This window comes from Nerophis lumbriciformis, linkage group LG01, assembly GCF_033978685.3.
Source record: "Nerophis lumbriciformis linkage group LG01, RoL_Nlum_v2.1, whole genome shotgun sequence".
NCBI lineage: Eukaryota > Metazoa > Chordata > Actinopteri > Syngnathiformes > Syngnathidae > Nerophis > Nerophis lumbriciformis.
Genome location: NC_084548.2, coordinates 64,140,699 through 64,147,114, shown reverse-complemented (window position 1 = coordinate 64,147,114; position 6,416 = coordinate 64,140,699). Strand labels below are relative to the sequence as shown.

The window sequence follows — 6,416 nt, the reverse complement described above, 5'->3', positions numbered from 1 at the left end:
CCGTATTTTTCGGACTATAAGTCAGTTTTTTTTCATAGTTTGGCTGGGCTCCAGTGCGACTTATACCGTATTTTTTGGACTATAGGTCGCAGTTTTTTTTCATAGTTTGGCCGGGCTCCAGCGCGACTTATGTTTTTTTCCTTCTTTATTATGCATTTTTGGCAGGTGCGACTTATACTCTGGTGCGACTTATACTCAGAAAAATACGGTATATGTTTTTTTCCTTTTTTATTATGCATTTTCGGCAGGTGCGACTTAAACTCCGGTGCGACTTATACTCCGAAAAATACGGTAATGTCCCACGGCACACCAAACAATATCTCACGGTACACTAGTGTGCTGCGGCACAGTGGTTGAAAAACACTGCACTGTGGACTGGACTCTCACAATATTATGTCAGACCCACTCGACATCCATTGCTTTCGGTCTCCCCTAGAGGGTGGGGGTTACCCACATATGCGGTCCTCTCCAAGGTTTCTCATAGTCATTCACATTGACGTCCCACAGGGGTGAGTTTTTCCTTGCCCTTATGTGGGCTCTGTACCGAGGATGTCCTTGTGGCTTGTGCAGCCCTTTGAGACACTTGTGATTTAGGGCTGTATAAATAAACATTGATTGATATAATCTATAAACAAAATTACATTTTCAAAATAAGCATTTATGTACAGTCCAGATTATGTCCAAGTCAGACTCAGCAACACACACCTTCATTTATGTACACTCAAATAAGGGAACACAACAACAGATTGCATATAATCTGCAAACAAAATTACATTTTCAAAATAAGCCTTTGAGGACTTCCCATCTTTTTTAAATGTTTTTTGGTATCATCGTTTTTCAGAGAGCCGCTTTTAACAATGAGTAATATATGAACATACATGTATTAGGGTTGTACGGTATACCAGTATTAGTATAGTACCGTGATACTAATTAATCATATTCGGTACTATACCACCTCTAAAAAGTACCGGGTCCCCGCCCCCGTCATCGTCACGTTGTGACATTGCTGGTTTACGAGCATGTTCGGCAGCGCACACATACTGAGTACTTACAAGCAGACACGGTTTGTAGACAGAAAAGGGAGAACGGACGTATTTTGGCTTAAAAACTAAAGATAAAAGTGAAGTTATAACACTGAAACAACCTCAGGAAGAGGTGCTTTAAGACATGGCTCGCTAGTTAGCGGCTAAAGTCCATCCGCAGTCTGCAGTGTTTTAGCTACTTTTAAATCACTAATCCTCGCCTCCATGGCGACAAATAAAGTTTCTTATAAGTATCATCCCTGCAGGACGAGGAATAGCTAAACATGCTTCACTACACACCGTAGCTCACCGGCGTTAAAATGTAAGCAAACGCCATGGGTGGATCTACACCTGACATCCACTGTAATGATACCAAGTGAAGGAACGTATCTAGTCGATACTACTATGATTACATCAATATTTTTTGGCATCACAACATCTTTCGTTTTTAAAAATCATTATGTTTATAAACTCAGTAAATACGTCCCTGGACACATGAGGACTTTGAATATGACCAATGTATGATCCTGTAACTACTTGGTATCGGATCGATACCCAAATTTGTGGTATCTTCCAAAACTAATGGAAAGTATCCAAACAACAGAAGAATAAGTGTTCATTACAATTTAACAAAAGTGTAGCTAGAACATGTTAAAACAGAAAATAAGCAGATATTAACAGTAAATGAACAAGTAGATTAATAATTAATTTTCTACCACTTGTCCTTAATAATTTTGACAAAATAATAGGTAGATAAATGACACAATATGTTACTGCATACGTCACCAGACTAATTAGGAGCCTTTGTTTGTTTACTTACTACTAAAAGAAAAGTTGTCTTGTATGTTCACTATTTTATTTAAGGACAAACTTGCAATAAGAAACATGTGTTTAATGTACCCTAAGATTTATTTGTTAAAATTAAGCCAATAATGAATTTTTTTGTGGTCCCCTTTATTTAGAAAAGTATCAAAATACATTTTGGTACCGGTACCAAAATATTGGTATCGGGACAACACTAACATTTTCATTTTTATTTTTTCATTTATTTATTTATTTCAGGTAATGACATAAAGAAGTACAAAGTTGACAACACATAATAATATACATTAATATAGTGCAAAAGGTAATATAATGCATGATTGTCCAGTTTTGCCTGAAAGGGAGTGGGAAGAAGATCATTTATTTAATCCCACCCCCAGTTCTCCATTCAGTGATTATTCACATGAGTTTCACTCTTACTTGGTTCAAGGATTATAATACAGATGTTGTATCATAGTGGCATTACCACAGGTAACAATAATTATTACGCTGTAACAATAATTTGTATCAACAATGTAGGAGTATTGAATATACCAATAATGGTAATAGACAACATAGCAATAATGGTAATAGACAACATGTACGGTATATATATATATATATAATACATTAGCAATATATTTTTTACATAAGCTGCAAAAAAAATGTTTTACATTTTACTTTAAAAACTGGCAGCTTAGTCAACAGAATTTTACAGTAAAAGCAGTGTTTTTTTTTTTTTTTACTGTATATAAAAAAGTGTATTGAATGGAATGGAAAAACAATACCACTGTTTTTAGTGGTAAAATTTAAGCAACAGAGCTGCCAGTTTTTTTTAACCGTAAAATTCTTGTTTTAATGTTTTTTTTATTTGTTTTTTAATGTTTTAATGTATATGGAAAAAAAACATACCAAAGTTGATTTTACGGTAAAAAAACCTCAGAATTTTACAGTAAAAGCAGTGTTGTTGTTTTTTACTGTATATAAAAAAATTTAATGAATGGAATGGAAAAACAATACCACTGTTTTTAGCGGTAAAATTTAAGCAACAGAGCTTCCAGTTTTTTTTTTACCGTAAAATTCTTGTTTTAATGTTTTTTTTATTTGTTTTTTAATGTTTTAATGTATATTGAAAAAAAATGTACCAAAGTTGATTTTACGGTAAAAAAAACTTAGAATTTTACAGTAAAAGCAGTGTTTTTTTTTTTTTTTTACTGTATATAAAAAATTGTAATGAATGGAATGGGAAAACAATACCACTGTTTTTAGCGGTAAAATTTAAGCAACAGTTTTTTTTTACCGTAAAAATCTTGTTCTAATGTTTTTTTTATTTGTTTTTTAATGTTTTAATGTATATGGAAAAAAACATACCAAAGTTGATTTTAGGGTGAAAAAAAAAAACCCAGTCGGCGGAATTTAACCGTAAAATCTATTGTCAATTTTACAGTCTACAATTTGATTGACCATTTGCTTTGAAATCATAAATCAAGCAGATATTGAAGTACAATATTTATCTCTATTTTAACAAAAAAATATTTTTGGAATACATGATAATATAATATTTTGATAATATTTAATTTTAAAAGATGATTTTTAATGTCAAAGAAATAAAAAATATATTTAGTAAGAAAAGATTAAGCATTTTTTTAACGCATATTATTTCCAGGCTTTCGCGGACCACATAAAATAATGTGGCGGGCCAGTATTGGCCCTCGGGCCTTGAGTTTGACACCTGAGCATTAGAGGTACAGTACGTTGAATAATGTATACATTGTACATTAGTATATTCCATCCATCCTTAACTATTTATATTTGCTAGATTAAAAGTGATGTAAATATGGGACATTAGTAAATTACATAAATAAGGTACAAACATACTGTTAGAGGTACATTAGATATGTTACTTTAATGGTTCACTAAATGATGATAATGATGTAATGTAAATATGGTGCATTAGTTACATAAAAAATGTGTACATTTGGTATACAGGTACATTAAAATGATAAAAATAAGGTACATTTGATTAAATATGATGTAAATATGGAACATTAGTAAATAACATTGAATGCAAATATGGCATAAAAGTTGCATTAAAGATGTGTAAATATGGTATATTAAGGGTATATTAAAATGATAAGGTACATTAGTGAATTTAAAATTATGTAAATATGGTATATTAGTTACATAAAAAATGTGTAAATATTGTATATTACGAATACACTAAAATTATTTAAATAAGGTACATTAGATAAAATGTGGAACTATGTATAACAATGTAAATATGCATTATTATTGACATTAAAAATCACTAAATATGGTATATACCAGGTACATTAAAATATAGATAAGGTACATTAGTCAATTAAATGTGTAAATATGGTATATTAGTAGATTAAAATGTGGTGTAAATACGGTATATTAGAGCAACATTAAACAGTCTTAAAGGGTACATTAATAAATTCAAGTGGTGTAAATACTATACATTTGAGGTACATCGAAGCATGTAAATATGGTACATTATTAAACTACATATCATGTAAATATAGTGTTTAGAGGTATATTAAAATGATATAAATGTACATTAGTAGATTAAATGAGGTAAATATGGAACATAGGTATATAATAATTTTGTCATATAAATATGATGTAAATATCATGTGTATTAGTGGTACATTAAGTAAATATGGTGTTTAATGTAACGTAAATATGGTACTTTAAAGGTAGGTAAATATGTTAGTGGTACATGAAAAATTAAGTTAATAGGGTACATTAGTGAATTAAATCTAATGTTAACATGGCATATTAGTGATGCATTAAATATGGGTTAATAAAGGTACATAAAATTATGTAAATACTGTACATTAGTGAATTAAATATAATGTAAACATGGTGTATTATTGGCACATTAAATAAAAGTTAATATGGGGTAAGAACAGTACATCAAATGATGTAAATACTGTACATTAGTAAATATATTGTTGACATGGTCTATTAGTGATACATTAAATATGAAGTAAATATGAGTAATAAGATACATATCCATCCATCTTCTTCCGCTTATCCGAGGTCGGGTCGCGGGGGCAGCAGCCTAAGCAGGGAAGCCCAGACTTCCCTCTCCCCAGCCACTTCGTCCAGCTCCTCCCGGGGGATCCCGAGGCATTCCCAGGCCAGCCGGGAGACATAGTCTTCCCAACGTGTCCTGGGTCTTCCCCGTGGCCTCCTACCGGTCGGACGTGCCCTAAACACCTCCCGAGGGAGGCGATCGGGTGGCATCCTGACCAGATGCCCGAACCACCTCATCTGGCTCCTCTCGATGTGGAGGAGCAGCGGCTTTACTTTGAGCTCCCCCCGGATGACAGAGCTTCTCACCCTATCTCTAAGGGAGAGCCCTGCCACCCGGCGGAGGAAACTCATTTCGGCCGCTTGTACCCGTGATCTTGTCCTTTCGGTCATAACCCAAAGCTCATGACCCTAGGTGAGGATGGGAACGTAGATCGACCGGTAAATTGAGAGCTTTGCCTTCCGGCTCAGCTCCTTCTTCACCACAACGGATCGATACAGCGTCCGCATTACTGAAGATGCCGCACCGATCCGCCTGTCGATCTCACGATCCACTCTTCCTTCACTCGTGAACAAGACTCTGTGGTACTTGAACTCCTCCACTTGGGACAGGGTCTCCTCCCCAACCCGGAGATGGCACTCCACCCTTTTCCGGGCGAGAACCATGGACTCGGACTTGGAGGTGCTGATTCTCATCCCAGTCGCTTCACACTCGGCTGCGAACCGATCCAGCGAGAGCTGAAGATCCTGGCCAGATGAAGCCATCAGGACCACATCATCTGCAAAAAGCAGAGACCTAATCCTGCAGCCACCAAACCGGATCCCCTCAACGCCTTGACTGCGCCTAGAAATTCTGTCCATAAAAGTTATGAACAGAATCGGTGACAAAGGGCAGCCTTGGCGGAGTCCAACCCTCACTGGAAACATGTCCGACTTACTGCCGGCAATGCGGACCAAGCTCTGACACTGATCGTACAGGGAGCGGACCGCCAAAATCAGACAGTCAAATGTAAATACTCTACTTTAGTAAATAAATATAATATAAACATGGTGTATTAGTGGTACAATAAATATGAAATAATTATGGTATAATGAAGGTACATGAATTTATGTCAATACTGTACATTAGCAAATTAGATCTAATGTAAACATGGTATATTAGTAGTACATAAAATATGAATAAATTGTGGTATAATAAAGGTACATAAAATGTCAGTACTGTACATTAGTAAATATATTAACATGGTCTATTAGTGATACATTAAATATGAAGTAAATATGAGTAACAAGATGCATACAATTATGTAAATACTGTACATTAATAAATTAAATAATATAAAAATGGTGTATTAGTGGTACCGTAGTTGTTATATTTGCTAGCTAATAACATCACATTAAGAGACACGCTTACGCGCTTAATTCATTACTCGCCGTCATTCCGGGTGGATTGACAAAAGACCTCCAGCCGCTAGATATTGGTGTCAACAGGGCATTCGAAGCTAGACTGCTAACTGCGTGGGAACAGTGGATGAC

General features: G+C 34.8%; 1 protein-coding gene across 1 annotated transcript in view; it reads right to left on the bottom strand.

Moving 5' to 3' along the window:
* LOC133571146 (6-phosphofructo-2-kinase/fructose-2,6-bisphosphatase-like) overlaps positions 1-6,416 on the bottom strand; it is a 34,013-nt gene that overhangs the window by 2,053 nt on the left and 25,544 nt on the right.